This window comes from Cetorhinus maximus, unplaced genomic scaffold (genome assembly GCF_964194155.1).
Source record: "Cetorhinus maximus unplaced genomic scaffold, sCetMax3.hap1.1 HAP1_SCAFFOLD_622, whole genome shotgun sequence".
NCBI lineage: Eukaryota > Metazoa > Chordata > Chondrichthyes > Lamniformes > Cetorhinidae > Cetorhinus > Cetorhinus maximus.
The window spans coordinates 38,361-59,948 of NW_027596564.1; positions in this window are offsets into that span (position 1 = coordinate 38,361).

Genomic DNA, 21,588 nt, shown 5'->3' on the forward strand with positions numbered 1-21,588 from the left:
CTTTGCGCTTTTCTGAATTACCCGGCAGCTTGGGGAGCTGATAGTTCCCTGTTGCTTTCTCAGAGACAATGGGCAGAATTGTCCCAGATTTGCACCAAGTGCGGTAGCAGGAGGAAAAAACAATGTTTTACCTGCCAGCGGCAATGGTGGCTTCTTATCACATATCATCCCAAACTTGCCACTTTTAACTATGCATTCCCGGGAAACATGCCATTTCGATTGTGGGTGGGTATTGATGCGCCCGCCACGCCATCACCTCACCGCTTCATCACACCAGTTGCCACATTCAAAGTACAGCCACACGCATATCTCTCAGTGCTTCCAGCCCAGGACAGCTGCAAGTAAGACCTGGGCCTGAAAGGCAAGAAGACTGCAGCCCCCAGGTTTAGTGATGCGTCTCTCGAGCGTCTTTTGGACGCCGTGGGGGCCCGCTGTGATGTACTCTACCTCCACTCCGGCCACAGGAAGGGCAGCAACATTACCACCTCTTCCCCTGTGGTATAATTGTTTTGGCTGTTTGAAATTTGGCATTCTTGAGTATGTCCTGAGGAGTGTAAGACAAAAGGCTTCAGTAATATTCAAGATGCCAATTATTGCAGAGCAGTAACAGTAGTAATTCAAATCTAAATAAATACCAATATAGTTTAAATTTCATTTCTATTTTAATAACTTTTGCCAAGATATTGGATCAGGCCCACCAAAGAAAGTGAGTTTGACATCCTAGTTTAAGATTTAAGTTTTGTAATTGTTTGTTTAAATCATCGAAGCAGCGTGTTTCCCGGGAATGCATAGTTAAACGCGGAAAGTTTGGGATGATATGGGATAAAAAGCCACCTTTGCGGCAGCAGATGACACATTGTTTTTCCCTCCTGCCACCGTACTTAGTGAAAATCTGGGACAATCCTGCCCATTGGCTTGGTGGACAATGGCCCTGGTGATCAGAGTCCGTGCTGCACAGAAGAGGTTGGCCATCCAATGCAGATAAAGGATAAATGCTCTCACCCGTACCGCCAGGGTATGGCAACCATCTCATTGCTCTAAAGTCACAAACTCAACCCCATCATTCATGCACTGGCATCTCACTCACTGCCAGCTGAAGGGACACCACCACTCGCCCTTTCACACACACCCTCACATCTCCATCTGGCCTCATCTTCTCTGGAGACTGCTTCCTCAGCCCTCACCATCTTGAGTCACTTGCACAGTTCAACTGGTGCCCCCACACAAACCCTGGCATACCCACCACTTCCCCAGTACAGGTCTCACCCTGCACCCTCTTCCCCTGTGGTATAATTGTTATGATTGTTTGAAATTTGGCATCCTTGAGTTTCTCCTGAGGAGTGTAAGATGAAGGGTTTCAGTAATATTCAAGATGCCAATTATTGCAGCGCAACAGTAATAATTCAAATCTAAATGTAAATAAGTACCAATCTAGTTCAAATTTCTATTTTAATAACTTTTGCCAAGATATTGGATCAGGCCCACCAAAGAAAGTGAGTTTGACATCTTAGTTTAAGTTTAAGTTTTGTATTTGTTTGTTAAATCTGTGAATATATAATTTTATTTTCATTTATCATATATCAGTTCATTGAGTGCAATGTTGTGCTAATTGTTTAGTTCTGAAATCTTAATTCAGGGAAGAGGCATTTACTGACCTATCAGCCTCCATCTTCCATTAATTTAGCGATGGAAGAAATAAAAATGGCTCATTTATAAAATGTATTTCGCAGCTTCAGTGCTTCCAAAGTGCTTGACAGCCAATGAAATACTTTTGAAATGTAGTCACTGTTGTGATGCAAGAAGCTCAGTCGACCTTGGGCAGGATTTTCCCGTTGGCGAGTGGGCGGAGCTCCCGATGTCACCGCACCCCATTTAAATTTTCAGGTAGCCGGGGGCTCAGCACAATCAGCTGCACACCCGCCGACCTGTCAATGGCAAATTGAGGCCATTGACAGAGTAATTAAACTAATTAATGGACCTGCCCATCCAACATTAAGGCTGGCGAGCAGGCCAGAAGGCCCGGCGGGAAATAGAAAAAACATGAAACCTCATCCACGGGCGGGATACGGTTGCATGTAGGTTTTAAAAAATGCTATTAAAGTTTTTAAAAAAAATTATGGACATGCCCCAATTCATGTGACATTGTCACATGAGGGGACACATCAGGATTTTTTTTCTATTTTTAATGTCGGGGAATGGCGGGGGGGGTGGATAAGGAGGTCGGGGAATGGGGGGTAAAGAGGTCAGGGGATGGGGGTGAGGAGGAGGGGGGATGGGAGTGAGGAGGGGAGATGGGGTGAGCAGGAGGGGGAATGACGGTAAGCAGAAGGGGGGACGGGGTAAGGAAGAAGAGGGCATGCGGGGTAAGGAGCAGGGGAGATCTGGGTTAGGAGGGGAATGGCGTGAGGAGGAGGAGGTATGAGGGTGGGGAGATGGGGGATTGGGGGTGAGAAGGAGTGGGATGAGGTTGAGGAGGTGGGGGATGGGGATGTGGAGGAGGTTGAATGAGGGATAGGGGAATGGGTGGGTGAGGAAGGGGAATGGGTGGGTGAGGAGGAGGGGGAATGGGTGGGTGATAAGGAGGGGGAATGGGTGGGTGATAAGGAGGGGGAATGGGTGGGTGAGGAGGAGGGGGAATGGGTGGGTGAGGAGGAGGGGGATGGGGTAAGAAGGAAGGGAATGGGAGATCAAGAGGAAGGGGCATGGTGAGGGTAAGGAGGAGGGTGCGATGGGGAGCTGAGGAGGAGGGGGATTCTGGGGGCTGACGAGGGGGAGGTTGAGAAAAGGGGGATGGGGTGAGGAAGAGGGAGGAGGGGGATGGTATAAAGGGAGATGGGGTGAGGTGGAGGGAGGAGGGGGGAGGGGAAAGGAGGAGGGGTGAATGGTCGCTTAGGAGGAGGGGAAGGGGTTGAGGAGGAGGTGAGTTGGGGTGTTGCGGAGACAAATCAAGGAAAATTAGCGAGAAATACAAAGCAATTGACAAGAAACTATTTGGTATATAATAAATTGGACTTGGTTATAAAAATTACACTTTTAAAATTTGCAGATGATATTAAACTTGGCTGCAGGCTAAATAGTGAAGAGAAGAGAAGTTGACTTCAGAAGCATATGGACTGGTGAAATGGACAGGCTCAAGGCAAATGAGATTTAATGTGGATAAGTGTGAAGTGATGCATTTCCATAGTGGAAAGATGGAGAGACATCATAACCTCAATGGACTTATTTGGACATGGCCGGTCTTAATGTTGGTTGACTGCCTGGGGAGAGCCTGATAATACTGAAAACAACCTCTGCAAAGAATTTGGCTAACTCCAAAATCTGCTTCCAACTCACACTAGTGCCAGTTAAACAAAACAAACTTCAGGTTTCTGAACACATGGATAACACTCAAGACCCTGTTAACTCACATCAGTGGTGAGCAGTCAACAGTTGTAGCTTAGAAAATCACATTAGTGATTGAATATGGGTGAGGACAGACTATCTTCACTTGTGACCCTGTCTATCGAAAATGATGTGATTCAAAATATCTTGGTGAACAAGGTTTTTTTGAAATGGGTGTTATTATTTATTAGTTCAGTGTGTAATGTGTAGATTATTTGCCACTTAAGTGCAATGTTATTCTTATAATTCAGATAATAAACAATCGTAGAGAAACTTCCGAGATTGCAGTTTTCTTTCTGAAACTATCACCAAACACTACTATAATCAACTCAAAGGGCATCAAAATACATATTTGTCCAGGCCATCATTTTCCTAAAGGAACATAGGAACAGCAGAGGGGTTATTTAGCCCCTTGAAACTGTTCTGTCATTCAGTGAGATCATAGCTGAGCTTCGATCTAACTCCATATACATGCCTTTTCCCTTATCCCTTTGCTGACAAATATCTATCTCTGACTTGAAATTCAAAATTGATCTAGCATCGATTGCCGTTTGGGGAAGAGAGTTGCAGACTTCTACCAGTCTTTTTATCTTGAAATATTTCCTAATTTCAATCCTGTAAGGCCTGGCTCTATTTTCCTGAATAACTTCCAGAATTTCTTACTTTATTATTTAGTCCTTCCCGCTCCTCTAATACCCTTTCTCATTCATCCTCAATGTACACATATCTATCTCTAGATACTCATCATCATTCCCACACTCATCACTACTCACAGCCAGAATCTACCTGCACCTTCCCAACAGCAAGTTTGTCCTCACGACGTTCTCTAGCTTCTGAACTTCTACCTCTTCCATGACTGGATCTTCTGTATTAGGCATTAGTGTGTGATTTGATGAAATGGTGAGGAGATTCAAGAGGCTTAAAGGCCGACTCCTGTTTCTGTAGCTTCCCATTGTTTTGGCTTTACCAGGGTCTTTACAAGTGTTCTCCCTGTCGTCAGTGCATCCTCTATTATTTTATGTGTTTGGTTTGCCGCTGCACTTATTTGTGTTTCCGCTGACTCTGTCTGTTAGTAAAAATCAATATTGAATACCAGCCCGTCCACTGAACTTTTACACAGTTAGTCCTGTATTATTCACTCTCCTTTTCTAATTAGCTTTTCAATCACTTCCTTCTATTAGTTCACGTCCACTCCTGTCTAAGACACAAAGCTCTCCCTTCAGGTTCTTTGCAGCTGAGATCAGCAATTTGCTCATCATTTTACTATTAACTCTTGTGCTCTTTCCTGCTGGAAAATCAAAGCTTTTTTAGTCTATTTTTGGACTTTCATCAGTCTACAATGTGTTAACATTTGAATTTTGTATGTTCCAGGACAGTACATCTGATGACATGCTCTCGAAAAATTACTGAGCAACATTATGAAGTGTTTGTTTCAGGTTCTGTGATGAAATATATCTCATTTACATAATAAGTGAAAAAGTCTGTCAGCCAATCAAAGCAGAAGGCCATCTGTCTCTGGGAGCATTTAATGGATGCACCCAGGATGGAGAATGGAGTGATGTATTAGACCTTCTCAAAACTGGTGTGGAGATATTTTGCTGTTTGCTTAATTAACCCACAAACTCCTCAAGTGTGCACATCTACCAAATGCCATATGTAGGTGATGTGGGAGTGACTGCCCTTGACATCGAGGCGGCATTTGACTGAGTGTGGCATCAAGGATCCCTAGAAAAACTGGAGTCAATGGGAGTCAGGGGGAAAATGCTCCACTGGTTGGAGTCATACCCAGCACAAAGGAAGATATTTGTGGTTGTTGGGAGGCCAGTCATCTCAGCTCCAGGGCATGATTGCAGGAGTTCCTTAGGATAGTATCCTAGGCCAAACCATCTTCAGCTGCTCCATCAATCTACTTCCTTCCATCATAAGGTCAGAAGTGGGGATGTCCGCTGATGATTGCACAATGTTCAGCACCATTCATGACTTCTCAGACACTGGAGAAGTCCATGTCCAAATGCAGCATGGCCTGGACAATATCCAGGCTTGTGCTGACAACTGGCAAGTAACATTTGCACCACACAAATGGCAGGCAATGACCATCTCCAACAAGAGAGAATCGAAGCAACATCCCTTGATGTTCAATGGCATTACCATCACTGAATTACCCACTATTAACACCCTGGGGGTTAACATTAACCAGAAACTTAATTGGACCAGCCATATAAATAATGTGGCTAGAAGGGCAGTTAAGAGACTAGGAATCCTGCGATGAGTAACTCATCTCCTGACTCCCCAAAGCCTGTCCACCATCTTCAAGGCACAAGTCAGGAGTTTGATGGAGTGCGACCCACTAGCCTGGATGAGTGCAGCTCCCACAACACTCAAGAAGCTTGACATCATCCAGGACAAAGTGGCCTGCTTGATTGACCCCGCATCCATAAATATTCAGTCCTTCCAACACCGACGCACATTAGCAGCAGTGTGTACCAACTTCAAGATGTACTACCAAGGCTCCTTAGACTGCACCATCTAATCCCATGAACACTACCATCTAGAAGGGCAAGGGCAGCAGATAGTTTGGAACACAACCACCTGGATGTTCCCCTCCAATTCACTCACCATCATGACTTGGAAATATATCGCCATTCCTTAACTGTCGGTGGGTCAAAATCCTAGAAGCACTGTGGCTGTACCTGCACCACATGGACAACAGCGGTTCAATAAAACAGCTCACACACCAACTTCGCAAGGGCAGCTAGGGATGGGTAATAAATGCTGCCCCAGACAGCGAAGCCCATATCACCTGAATGAATGAAAAAAGTAAATATTATTCATACTGACCTAAAATGAAAAAAAAAAATGGTGGCTTTTATTTGTCTGCTTCATGGCTTTGAATGCAAATAATAATGAAAAATATTTTAGAAGAAAGACAGGAAATAAATATTTTTGTCTCAGCAATTGATCAGCCAGTTACAGTGAAGGATCATTCGATTAGTTCATGTTATGAGAAAGGGTTGTCCGATGATAAAAGGCTCATTAAATTAGACCTATACTGTCTGGAGTTTAGAAGAATGAGAGATGATCTCACTGAAACAGACAAGATTCTGGGCTGGGAATCTAGATCATGGGACACAGTCTCAGCGTAAAGGGTATATCATTTAGGACTGAGATGAGAAACGTACAACATATAATTCAGGAGCAGGAGTAGGCCAGTCAGACCCTCAAGCCTGCTCTGTCACTCAATGAGATTATGGCTGATCTGATTGTGGCTCAACTCCACACCCCGATATCCTTTTACTCCCTTGTTGGTCCAGACTCTATTTATCTCTGCCTTAAAAAATATTCAATGACCCTGCCTCCACTGCTCTCTGCAGAAGTTAATTCCAAAGAAGAGCAAGCCTCTGAGAAAAAGTTTCTCCTTGTCTCAGTCTTAAATGGCAGACCCTTTATTTTAAAATTGTAGCCCTTGGTTCAAATCGCGCACATAAGGGGAAACATCCTTTCAACATCCACCTTGTCAAGTCCCCTCAGGATCTTATGTTCTTCAATAGCATCACCTCTCATTCTTCTAAACTCCAGTTGATACAGGCCCAACCTGCTCAACCTTTCCTGCCAAGATTACTCCCACTCCACCTCCCCAGCCCCAGGTAGCAGTTGAGTGAACCTTCTCTGTCCTGCACCTGCATTTATATTCTTTCTTACGTAAGGGGGCCGAAACTGTACACAATACATCGGATGTAGTCTGACCAGTACCCTGCACAACTGGAGTAAAACATCTTCACTATTATATTCCATCTCCCTTGTAATAAATGCTAGCATTCCATTTGCCTCCCTAATCACTGCTGCGCCCACATACTCACAGGACACCCTTTGCGTCTCAGAGTTCTGCAATCTCTCAGCATTTAAATAATGTACTGCTTTCCTATTCTTCTGAAAAAGTGAATAAGTTCACATTTTGTCACTCCAATTTTTTGTCAACACACTTAACCCATCTATGTGTCTTTGCTGGCTTCTTATGTCATCTTCACAACTCACTTTCCCATCTTTGTGTTATCAGCAAATTTAGCAATCACACATTCAGTCCTTTCAACCAAGTCATTGATATAAATTGTAAACAGTGGATGCCCCAGCACTGATCCCTATGGCACTCCACTCGCCACATCTTGCCAACTCGAAAATGACCCACTATGCCTGCTCTCCGCTTCCTGTTAGCTATCTAATCTTCTACCCTTGCTAATATATTACGCCCGACACCATGAGAAATTTCTTCACTCATAGGATTGTGATGATTTGCAATTCTCTACACCAGAAGGTTGTGGAATCAGTGAATGTATTTAATACTAAGGACAGATTTTTGATCTCTCCAGGAATCACGGCATATGGGGAGTGGGCAGGAAAGTGGAGATGATGCAGAATATCAGCGATGATCATATTGAATGATGGAGCAGTGTTTGGGCCCTATCGTCTACCCCTGCTCATGGTTCTTGTGTTCTTCTGGCCTAATCAAATCAATTCATTAATAAGAAACACTGATCTCAATCATTAAGCTTGTCACAGTGGGTTCTTAAATGGCTTAAGACAGGAAATTTAACACAGACCGATGTTCACAACTGATTTGTCAAATGACGTTTGAGTGATAATAGAGAAAAAAAACTTATAACATGAAATATTTGCACTTGTATTATTAAAGAGTAAGAAACGGATATGAAGGGTGTGGAATTTGAGGAAAGTTGAAAGCATTTGACAACGAAATGAGGAAAATCAGAAAGTAATGGTTCATGTGTGGAATGTGTTTTTAAAACCTATAGGAGAGAGAGATTAGAGATGTTAAATTATAATTTTCCCATCAATGTGATGTAAGAGGTTGACTGATACATTTTCACCGAAAGGAAGGATTACGTTCAAGTGCTCAACGGTGGAGTTTCCCAACGCCTGTCCTTTATTACTGTGAGGCCTTGGAGAGGCTTCTGGAATGTAATTAAACATCAAGCCCTCTTTCTCGAGCAAGTGCTGCTTTTACTGTATATTTTAATAACAGTGCTTGGCAGCAAAGGTATTGCACTGATTCATCTCAAACACGCTGATGCCCACCACCTTCCGCCAGTGGCGCAACATTACAGGCAGAAAGGTCACCGGGTTCCTACAGTTCACAGCTCATTCTACCCAGTAAGTTCCTCTCTACAATTGAGCTTTTATTTAGTTCTCCTCTACCCCTCCTTCTCGCCCCGAGCCCAAAAGAGGTCCTCGCTGTTCTTCCAGTTCCTCGTTCCGGGTTTACACCCGGAATGTTAACCTGGCTTCTCTCTCCACCTGTGACTGAGACCGACACCCATCAGTTTACAGCAGGCAGGAGGCAGGGAGACGGTGTGAAATTATGGGGTCGTCTTGTTAGTGACCTTAAATACCACGGAATGCCAGCGGTGTGGAATTTTCCTGTTGTTATTCCATCCCGGACTGAAGAAGGGAAAGGTTCTCACAGTGAAAGTGTGGGTGAAAGTGTGCAGATGGGACACGTTGTCCACATTGTAAAACTACATTGTCCATCCTCATAGTCCAGGAAAACCCCGATTTTCCGGGGATTCACTCTCGGGGTGAAGGGGGTCGATGAGTGGATGGTTGCGCCAAAATAACCAGCTCCTGGTTCGAGCCACACAATCCAGCATCCAGTTTCAAGTCTCTGGTTGATCACCTTTTTTACTGCTGGCAGACTCTTCGACCATTGACAGACCCCACCAAGTCATGTTTCCCACCTTCACCTCCCAGCAATGTCTCCTTTATGTAAATTGCCCCAATCGCAGGACGCAGCCCCAGATGTCAAACTTGTCCGTGCTGCCGTTTGTCTCCGAGCCTCACACTGGTCCGGTTCTCAGGCAGGATAAGCCGGGGATTCGCTGTGTTCAGATCCAGAGTCGGAGAGGCTGGAGCTGGGGGATAGTTAAAATAACACAGTCAGTGATTTAATTTCCTGCTGTGTTTTATTTGAATGCTTTCCTTTTAAAGATCTCACTCAGGTTGCAGTTTAAATTCTTGGAATTTGCTGTTACCTGAGATTTTACACCCTGGGTGTCTGGAGATAAAGACCTGAAATTCACTGGAAACATTGGGTGGACGGGCGGGCTGCGGAGTGTGGGAGAGTGTGGTTGGAGGGCGAGAGTGCTCAGTGGGGAAGGCAAACTGCATGATGATTGGGTAAGGGGTAAGTACATTGCGGCAAGGGGAGAGTGAGCAGGGGTAAGGAGGATGGTGCAGGGAAAAGTCCATGGGGGGCAGGGTAGAATAAGTAAGGTGGGGGTGTAGAGTGCCCAGGGCGTGGGAGGTGGGAGAGATTGCACATTTGGAGTTGGTGCGAAGTGGTGGTGGAGAGTTTGCAGGGGGAGCAGAGTTGAGAATGGTTGAGTGCGGGGGTCGATGTTTGGCAGTGCACAGGGATTGGGAGAGTGCAACGGTGGAGAGGAGAGGGAACGGCTGAGATAGAAAAGGGCAAAATAAAGTATGAGCCCGGGAGTGTGCAATGTGAAATGAGCTACTGATTTGCGACGGCACATGTTGCTTTACCACTTCGGCGAATTTAACCTGCAATCTCTGGAGGCATGACTAGGGTGTCACTCATTAATGCTTTTGAGGTGAGGAGAGGGAGAAATTCACAACATCAGAGCGAAGGGAAGGAAAAAAGGAAAAAGGGAGGTGGTGAACGAATGGAGAAATGAAGAAATCCAAAATCACCCTAAGAAACTAAATTTTAAAAAAAACACTCAGCAGAGGAGATTGGAAAGACGGGATACACCATGTACTCCAGAGAATGTCCCAGACACTCTTAGTTTGATCATAACCAGCAGTGCGATTCCAGATTGAATAGGACGGCAAGGGTTTGGTTCAGTCAGTGACAGTCAGAGTCAGACACCGTGGACATGGAGGGGATGGAGAATCGGTAAGGACTTTGTAAGGTAATAACTTAAATCTTCTCAATACTCATTTGAAAGAAATTCCGATTCCTACATAACTGGATTCCAAATAAGCTGCTTGAAAACCAACTGGTGGTGGAAGGTCCAAGACAGGTCGTGGAGAGGTAGAGTTGGTTGTCATTGAAAACTGACCCTGTTTCTGTGGATTAGGTTGACCTGGGCAACATGTGGATGAGTAATAGAGAGAAGAAAAGAATAAATCCTGGGGAGATTCCGGATACAGTGCTGAGGGGGGAAGAGAAACTATTGCTGCAGAAACTCTTCTGTTGATCAAATTGGCAAATGTGGAACCAAATCAATACAGTCACACTGACAATTGAGGAGAGACATTGGAGGAGAATGGTGATGATGAGCATGTCAATGGTTACAGGATGGTCCAAAAGGATGATGAGGTGTAATGCGCTATACTCGCTGTCATAATACATGTTATTTGTGACAATTATTAGACCCACTGACGCTCTGATGGATGAAAATCCTGTTGTTGGTTTAAACATGTAACTGCTGGAAAATGGACATGGATTTCAGAAGTGAGCACACATTCAAGGACTTTGTTAAGGTAAGGTTGGAGATCAAGTGCAAGAACAGCGATTGATGGTCGGTATTTTTGAAATGGGCCTTATGAAAGTGGGGGAATTTGAAAATTAGCTGGACAGGAAGTGAGGAGATGCCCCCATCTACATTGTGAGCTAACATGGGAACAGGACGGGAAGTTGGATAGCAGCAGTTCAGTGGGAATGTGCTTAATGGAGCTCGGAGGAGGGTCCAGAAGAGGATACAATCTCAGTAAAAAGCTGCAACAAATACAGAGATCACAGTACAACTGGAATTCAGCTCAGATGAAAGCCAATTCCTGACCAGAACCCAGAAAAGTAGCAGAGTGAAGCTCAGAGACCAGCTGTGCAGTGAAGTATTGTTCTGACCAGGAATTTATAACAAATGACGTTAAACTTGAAGCGATTGAGTGGAAGAGCAGAGTCACCGTAGCCAGTCAACATTGGGGGTGATATTGGAAATTGGTGAGGACGCAAAACAGTAGAATCACATTTTTTCAATTGTTCATGGGATGTGGGTCTGGAGTCACATGTAGGCCAGACCAGGTAAGGATGGCAGATTACCTTCTCTAAAGGGGCATTAGTGAATCAGATGAGTTTTTAAAACAATCGGAAATGGGGCAATGTAATAGTCATCATCAGACTTTTAATTCCAGATTTTTATTGAATTTAAATTTCACCAGCTGACGTGGTGGAATTCGAAACTGACTCCCCAGAGTATAACCCTGGGTCTCTGGAATACTAGTCCAGTTACAGTACCACAATGCCACCTTTCACTCCCTTCCTATCTGCCTTCTCCACTCCCCTCCCCTCCTCCTTTCACTAACAGGGTGGATATTATGTTTTGTTCAAGTCAGTGAAAGTGAATATGGGTCGGAGAGCAGATCAGCTAACCAATTGGGTACGGTCTGTATTGACCACCAACCTAAACCCATTTATCTGGCTGGAGCATTTCTCAGCAGGGCGGCACAGTCCAAATGGCTCAGGGATTCCAGAGTTCAGGAAATCTAATGGGGGCAGCGTTCCAGCCATTGAAAAGAGCAGAGGTTCAAACACAGAACAGACAGAGGAGAGGATGGACAATGTGTTCTGTACCTAGATTTACCTTGTAGCTTAGGCTTTGTAGCCGGAGCTAAACTGTAACAACCATTAGGGGCATGAATCTTAAACGGTGCAGGAGAGGAGACTGGGGCTCCATTCTGCAGCCCGGATTCTGATTGGATATCAACTTGTGACAATATGCTTTGCAAAGAGAACAGTGGAGTGAGAATAAAATAAAAATATCAAAAGATTGATCCGAATTATGCCGCTTTTTTCCAATAGGGATATTGGTTTAAAATATCAGAACAGAGATAGATGTGTATTTAATTGGTGAACTAAGAACTGTAAATAACTGAAACCAGATCAGTGAAAGTGGGTGACAGTCTAGGTTGAAGTGAATGACGCTGAGTGTCCTGTTCAATCAATATTTATCTCTCAAACAACATCACAGAAACAGATTATCTGGTCATTATTACATCTGTAGATTATAGATTGCCTGTTGTGTTTCCTATATTGCAACAGTTAACAGACTTTGTAAACAACTCACTGGCTGTAAAGTGCTCTGGGATGTCATGTGGTCGCAAAAGGCGCTGTAGAAATGTAAAGTTATTTATTTTTGTTCTCTTTATTGATAATTTGTGCCCAGGAGATGCATGAATTATCCTGCCTGCTGCTGGCTGCTCCTCACCTTTCCACAACCCCGATATACTGCATTCACCACCTCCCCAACCAACGCCACTCCCACCCTACACACACTTTAAATACCTCCTACTCACTTTCACTGCTGCAAGAGCTGCTGGGTTTTTCCAGCACTTTCTGTTTTTATTACAAGGAGACCTCAGCTTAACTTCGGAAATCTTCTCTTTCTGTTTTGTTGCCGTTTACAGAACGGCCGATGTATTTTTTTGTGTGAGATTCTATTGAAGACTTCAATCGATCCTCGGATTGAGAAAGACAATCACAGAATGAAAGTGTTTCTGAAAACATGTGAGTGAATCTCTTGTTGATTGTACCTTGTAGATCTCAACAGCTTCATTGATCAGCAGGAGATGGTGCGACTCGTGATTCTGTTGGTCTCTCCCAGCAGGACATGTCTTGTCAGTTTCACAAAACAGCTTCACTTCTTCCCGATGATCCTCATGTTTAATTTCCTTGTCGCGTCCAGATTGAATTTTCCAGATTTTTTCAGCTGAATCACCATGGTGCCCAGTTCTAAACTCTTAAATCAGATGAAACATCCTTCCAGCATCTACCATGACAAAGCTCTTAACAATTTTAAATGCTGCAATGAGACAACCTTTCATTCTCCTCATCTCTACGGATTACATGCTAGATTTACACAAACTCTCCGCATAGAAATCCCCCATCAATTAGTTTCATGAAACTTCTTTCCACTCCCTCTATAATAAGCTTATCCTACGATAGTTAAGGAGACCAAGACTGTACACTGTTCCAGTTGACGACTCGCCAAGCCCCTGTATAATTACTGTAAGACTGCTTTACTCTTATACTCTAATCCCTTTGGAATAGAGCGAAAGGCAGGAGTTAACAGTGACCTGATTCGGGGATTAAAAAATATAAGGAAAAGCTTTAGGTGGAAAACACGAGGCTCATAATGACTTTTATTGGCACACGTGTCTCTGTGCTTGTCTGTAGAGTCTAAGGATGGCTGTACAGAGAGTTGACCGTCACATAATTTGCTCCGTAGAGTGAACCCCATTGCGATATTCACTCGAGTACCAGACAAACCAGAAGTGTAGAAGATTGGGAGTTCATCACCACCATCTTCTCAAGGGTAATTAGGGGTGGGCAATAAATGCTGGCCTAGCCAGAGAACCGCACATCGCATGATTGAATTAAAGAAACTGACATCTAAACAAGAGGTTTGACACCATACTGACAGTGATTGTGTCTATTTCCTGAGTTCTTCAATCACTTGGTCCCACCATTACTGAACTTAAATCGTTCTGTTAGAACTACACCGTCTTGATGTCAACCATGTTCTTGAGGCTGAAGTTAAAGCCAGTTAAATACTACAGTATATATCAAAGGTTAGACATTAATGGAAAATCATGCTGATTATATCTATCCCACATAATTGTGGATTTCAGTGTGGGGCTGCCCAGTTAAACTTTCCCAATGATGGTCACGGAACATACAACCAAACAAGGGGATTGGATGAATTCAATTTGAGAAGGTGGTATCGATTAGATTTGAGTAGCAGAATACATGATAATCATTGTATGATCCAGCACAGAAGGAGCCCAATCGATCGATATGGCACATAATTTCCACGCACACACAAACCAATAAATTGGTACTAATATAATTTTATGCTATTGCTATGTTGCCATTAAAATTTCGAGCACTTCCATTTTCCAACTGTGTAAACTTGTAAGCTTGAGGCCTTCTGATCAAGGTCCCCATCCTTAAATAAATCTAAATGCCTATAAAGCATCTTTCTTGTCCAGGGAATTTTTGTACAGTTTTCTACTGATACTTTGATGTTTAATACTGAAAAAATATGTGCGATTTGGCTGGGAGAGAGTTTCAATTTGTATTAATTGGAGCTGTTATAATTTAAAATACTGTGGCTGGATTAACCCTGCTGTACTGCAATTACATACCAGCAACAGTCTAGAAGCTAGAAGTAATAAAGCTGCTACACCTTCTGAGACCTAACTTCTGTATTTTAACCTTGTAATTTGGATATTTTATTTTATTGAAGCTTTTGCTTACTTTACTCCACTTGTAGCCTTCCTTTGCAAAGTCACATTATCAGACTTTCTACAAAAGAAGAAAGCAAAATTACAATGCACTCCTGTTCTTTATAGTTGGATGATCAGCCATGATCATAATGAATGGCGGAGAAGGCTCGAAGGGCCGAATGGCCTACTCCTGCTCCCATTTTCTATGTTTCTATGATCCGAGGTGCCTGTGAACCTTTAAAGACAGCCCCCACTTCTCGGGTCCTTTTTCTTTCCTGCAGCACCGAGCTTCAGTCAGCAGGTGGCAGCGGTGCACTTTGTATCAATGAAAAACTTGCGTACATTCAGAGTCTCAAGCCATCCCAGAAACTAATGCGGTCCACAGTGAATTACTCACAAGCGCACATTCACCCGTCACAGTAAAATCCCACAAAATGCCCTCTGATAACGATACTCAATGATAATCTTCAGTAATCCTGCAAATAAAAAAATCTGACACCATAAATTCACAGCAAGCACTTAAATGGCTCGTAGCAAGGTGCAAAGTGCATATGGCAAATACTGCTGCCACCGAACACTGGTGGTGAAGGGGGGTGAATGTTTAAGGTAGTGGATGGGCAGTCGATAAGGCGGGCTGCGTTGTTCTGGATGATGCCGAGTTTCGTGAGTGTGGTTTGAGCTGCGCTTTACCAGGCAAGTGGAGAGTGTTCCTTCACACTCTTGACAAAAAACTAGCATGCAGATGCAGCAAGAAATTGGGAAGGTAAATGCATGCTGGCCTTCATCGCGAGGAATACAGGAGTAAGGATGTCTTGCTGCAGTCATGCAGAGCCTTGCTGAGACTTCACCTGTAGTAATGTGCACAGTTTTGGTCCTCTCATCTAAAGAGGAATATACTCGCTACAGAAGTAGTGCAGCGGAGCTTCACTAGATTAATCCTGGAGGGATTGTTTTATGAGGAGAGATTGAGGAGACGGTCTGTATTCTCTAGAGATTCAAAGAATAAGGGGTGACCTCATTGAAACTTACAAAATTCTTACAAGGTGTGATAGGGTGGATGTAGATAAAATGCTCCCCCTGACTGGTGAGTCTAGATCCAGGGGAGATAATTTCAAGATAAGAGGTAGACTATTTAAGGTTGAGATGAGGAGGAATTTCTTCATTCAGAGGGTGGTAAATCTTTGGAATTCTCTACCCCAGAGGGCTGTGGAAACTCAATCATCAAGCATGTGCAAGACAGAGATCGACAGATTTCTTGAGACCAATGTCATCAAAGAATATGGAGTTATTGCGGGGGAGTGGCATTGAAATAGATGATCAGCCATGATCTAATTGAATGGCAGAGCAGGCTCGACAAGCCAAATGGCCTCCTCCCGTTCCTGTGTTCTTAGGCTCATAAGCTGGTTCCAGAGCACGTGTTAATGGTTACAGCAGAATGTGAACGGTGGTTAAAATCTGAAATTCCTGAATTCAATGCTGAGGCTGAAAGGCTGTAAAGGGCAGGATGGCAACATTCCTAATTCCTGTCAGGAACAACTAACACTACATTCCCTGCGGCTGTTTGAAAGGGAGTCGTGTAGGTTTCATTTCAGAAACGAAGACAACAGTTAACAGTGGAGTCAGTAAAAGAGGAGTAATAATTACATAAGAACACACTTTAGAATGAAAATACAAGGTTCATGGACGATTTTACTGGGTTAAACGGACCCTATGGTCCTTTGTGGAGTCTAACAAGTTCCGTAGAGAGAGTTTAATGTCCAACATTTCATCCCGCAGAATGGATCCCATTGTGATATTCACCAGATGAACCGACAAACCAGGAGTTCAGTAGATTGGGGTTGATCTGCACAAACCAGAGTCTTGATATCAAGACTGACTCCGATGCTGTTCAGCTCCGGAGATCTCCAATCACTTGTTTCCCACCATTACTGTTTTTAAATCCCTCTGTTAGCGCAGCAATGCCAGGATGACAACCATGTTGGTTTATATAGCCGATTTCAAAACCAGCTAAATACTGCAGCATATATCACATTAATGCAAAATCTTAATTCGTAAATATTTCCCGGATAATTGTGGATATTAATGTGACATTCTCCAGCTAATCTTTCCCACTAACACCCCTGGGAACAAATCACGAAGCAATGAGATTGATTGAATCGACTTTGAGAATCTGAATTTGATCGGATCCAAGTCTAAGAATGCTTGAAAGTTGCAACCTCATACAACACAGAAGGAAACCACTCAGCCTTTCGAACCTATGAACCTTCAAAAACCATACTCAGCAATTCTTGGGCCGCTTTGAATGCTCAAATCTTTCATTCAGCACTGAAATTCTGTCAGAAAATAAAAACAGAAATTTCCTGGAAAAACTCAGCAGGTCTGGCAGCATTTGTGGAGAGAGAAGGAGAGTTAACATTTCGAAATTGCACTTTGGTGCTGCTTTGGGCTGCAGTAGAGTGCTTAAGTTGGAGTTTAGTGACTGAGGGAGAGCGGTGAGCAAGGGAATGAGGTGATCCTTTGAGGACTGTGTGTACATTCAGGTAAGTATTTACTACTTTTAACACTTATAGTTTTCAAAGTCTTATTTTGTGGTTCATCGTTTGTAAGGGCTATATTCTGTAACAACGAGGAGCGGAGAATAAGTAACCGAGAGTAATTGATATATCTGGTATTAAGTATAAGGTACAATTTAATTTAAAGTGGTAAGTCATGGCAGGAGAGCTCAAAGCCGTGGTTGCTCCTCCTGCTCCATGTGGGAAGCTGGGAACATTTCCTGTGCCCGGGACCAGCATGTGTGCGGGAAGTGTCTCCAGCTGCAGCTCCTGGAAGCCCAGGTTTCGGAGCTTGAGCGGCGGCTGGGGACACTTTGGAGCATCCGCAAGGTGGCGAGTATTGTGGATCGCATATATAGAGAGGTGGTCACACCGCAGGCTAAGAGTCCACAGGCTGGAAGGGACTGGTTGACCACCTGGCAGAGCAAGAGGATTAGGCAGGCAGTGCAGGAATGTCCTGTGGCTATACCTCTGCAAAACATATATACAACTTTGGATACTGTTGGGGGAATGGCCTCTCACGGGAAAGCAGCAACAGCCAAATTCGTTGCACCACACTTGGCTCTGCTGAACAGGGAAGGAGGAAAAAGTGTGGGAGTGCAATAATTTTAGGCGATTCAATAGTGAGGGGAATGGACAGGTGTTTTTTTGGCCACAAACGAGACTCCAGGACGGTTTGTTGCCTCCCTGGTGCTAGGGTGAAGGATGTCTCAGAATGGCTACAGGACATTCTGAAGGGAAAGGGTGAACAGCCAGTGGTCATGATAAATATTGGTACAAACGACATAGGTAAAAAAAAAGGTTGAGGTCCTAAAAGTAGAATATAGGAGAGTTCTGAAGTAATTTGAAAAGTCGGACCTCAAAGGTTGTGATCTTAGGACTGCTACCAGTGCCACGTGCTAGCCAGAGTAGAAATAGCAGGATATTTCGAATGAATACGTGGCTGAGGTGATGGTGTGAGGAGGAGTGTTTCACATTCTTGGGACATTGGGTCCGGTTCTGGGGCACGTGGGGCCAGTACAAACTGGACAGGTAGCACCTGGGCAGGACCGGGACTGATGTCCTGGGGGGAATATTAGCAAGAGTGGTTGGGTAGTGTTTAAACTAAAATATCAAGGGGATGGGAACCTATGCAAGGAGCCAGAGGAGGGGGGATTATGGACAATAACAAAAGACAGAAAGGGGAATAAGAAAAGAGATAGAGAAATCAATGGCAAGAATCAAGCAGGGCCTCAGTGAAAAATAATGGGAATGGGACAAGTAATGTTAAAAAGATAAGACTTAAGGTTTTGTGCCTTAACACAAGAAGCATTCGCAATAAAGTGGGTCAATTAATTAACAGGTATGATATAGTCGTGATTTCGGAGACATGGCTGCACGGTGGACAGGGATGGGACCTGAACATCCAGGGGTATTTAGGAGGGACAGACAAAAATAAAAAGATGGTGGAGTTGCATTGCTGGTTAAAGAGGAAATTAATGCAATAGTGAGGGGAGATATTAGCTCCAACGATGTGGAACCTGTATGTGTAGAGCTGAGAAACGCTAAGGGGCAAAGAACGTTGGTAGGGTTTTTATATAGATCCCCAAATTGAAGCGGTGATGTTGGGACTAGCATTAAACAGGAAATTAGAGAGGCATGCAATAAAGGAACGTCTGTAATTATGGATGACTTTAATCTGCATTTAGATTGGGCCAACCAAATTAGTAACAATTCCATAGAGGAGGAATTCCCGGCGTGTATTTGGGATGGTTTTCTAGATCAATACGTTGAGGAACCAACTAGAGAACAGGCCATCCTAGGCATGGTATTCTGTAATGAGAAAGGAATTATTGGCAATCTAGTTGTGCGATGCCCCTTGGGGATGCGTGACCATAATATGATAGAATTCCTCATCAAGCTGGAGAGTGATGTAGCTGAGTCTGAGACTAGGGTCCAGAATCTCAATAAAGGAAACTACGATGGTATGAGACGTAAGTTGGCTCTGATTGATTGGGAAAACTTACTTAAAGGGATGATGGTGGATAGGTAATGACAAATATTCAAAGAGCGCATGGGTGAACTGCAAGAATTTTTTTATTCCTAAACAAAAACAAAAATACCTGCAAAAACTCAGCAGGTCTGACAGCATCTGTGGAGAGGAACACAGTTAACGCTTCAAGTCCACATGGCTCTTCATCAGAACTAAGGAAAAATAGAAAAGAGGTGAAATATAAGCTGGTTTGGGGGTGGGGTTGGGGGGCGGGGGTGGGGGGTGGGGTGGGGACAGGTAGAGCTGGATAGAGGGCCAGTGATAGGTGGAGATAACCAAAAGATGTCATAGACAAAAGAACAAAGGGGTGTTGACGGTGGTGATATTTGCTAAGAAATGTGCGAATGGTTAAATTAAGGGTAGAAAGCAGGGCGATCAAGTGACAGAAAACCCGAGTGGGGGTGGGGTGGGGGTAAGGGATCGAAATAGGCTAAAAGGTAGAGGTAAAATAATGGATGGAAATACATTTTAAAATAATTGAGGTCGAGACAGACTAGATGCAGGAAGGATGTTCTCGATGGTGGGGGAGTCCAGGATCAGGGGTCACAGTCTGAGGATACCGGGTAGACCATTTAGGACTGAGATGAGGATGAATTTCTTCACTCAGGGAGTGGTGAGCCTGTGGAATTCGCTACCATAGAAAGCAGTTGAGGCCAAAACATTGTATGTTTTCTAGAAGGAGTAAGATATAGCTCAATACCCGACAGGGATCCAAGGATATGGGGAGAAAGTGGGAGCAGGCTATTGAGTTGGATGATCAGCCATGATCATAATGAATGGCGGAGCATTCTCGAAGGGTCCAATGGCCTACTCCTGCTCCTACTTTCTATGTTTCTTTGTTTACTAGGCTCTTCTTCGGAACTGATATTCTGTTAGCAGGTGGCAGTGCTGCACTTTGTATGAATAAAAGAGACGATCACACAGAGTCTGAACCCATCCCAGAAACTGACTGCACCCGAAATTCATTACTCGCAAGTGCAGTAACCGCCGTTTTTCAGGGAAATGAATGAGTCATATTACACCCAGCACGACCCTACAGAAAGGAAATTAGATGAATTACAGGTTAATCTGTCCTTGGTGGCGTTGGTTGAGATAGGAATGTTGTCCAGGGCACCGGGAGAACTTCCCTGCTCCACTTTACCGTGGGATCTGAAACTCCCACTTGAGGCCTTGGTTGAGTGTCTCATTGGAAGGTCTCAGGCTGTCGGAGGGGGACAGGAAAATGATTGGAACGTTCAGCCGCCTGAATCCCTTCCACCTTTCGATTAGATATGACTGACATGTACCTCAACTCCATTTATCCGCCTCAGCTCCGTATGTTTTGATACCCTGGAAAATTACATTATTCCCAGTATTCCCCCTTAAAGGAGAGACAATTCCACATTTCCCCGACACTTGGAGGCGAAAAGTTGCTTCGAGATTTCACTCCTGAATGGCCTCGGTCAAATTTTAATGATGATGACAGAACTCTCCTCATGTTGATGATGGGTGAAAGTATTTTCCAAAATCGAGTCGAATTCCGACCGGTGGGGAGGAATGTCTCCAATGACAGAAACTTCCCAGGTTTTCCCATCGTTGAAATGAATGTCAGTAATTTCCGCTGGGCTGTGTAAGGGGTGTTCATGTCCCCCAGGCCAGATTGTCCTTTCTGTGCCTCACACAGGAGCTGTTTAACACCCAGACAGTGACATTAAAATCCAATGTTCAATACTGTCAAATGTATGAAACATTTTGCGCTAGAATATCAGACAATATCTCTGCAATAAAACAAGACATTTTTTTTTTCCAATCGACATTGATCTCTCCACTTCCCCTCTGCCGCCTTAACTCTTTGGCCAGAATTTTTCCGTCGGCGAGTTGGGGGCGGGTCCCGCTCGCCCATCGAGGGCTAAATTCTGACCTATATTTTTCCAACTTTACTGAATTGTCTGTTTATAATCCTGATGTATCTCAAAACTTTAATAGCCTGTGGTTTTCCTTTCTGGCGGAGCACGTGTGTCGGGGGAAGCTCTTCAAGTTTAACCCCAAAAGGATGCCGTTTGATCCCCTCCCATTTTCCATTGGCCTGTCCCACAGCCCTGCCCCCACACCCTGTGATGTCCTTCCTCTTTATCAAGGACTGGGAGGGCAGCACTGCCTGAGACATGAATGCACAGAGCTCAAAATCCCCGAGGCGGAGTTTGAATATCTTTTTTTCTATTTCCGAAACTAAATCTTATTTTCTCAAGCACTTACAAAGAAACTCCAAATACATTCTGCATAAAAACATATTTCAAGCCTCCTTGTTAATGCATTAATGCTCTCGACCTCAGCCGCATCATGTGGCAGCGAGTTACACATTGTGACCAATCGCCAGATGGACAA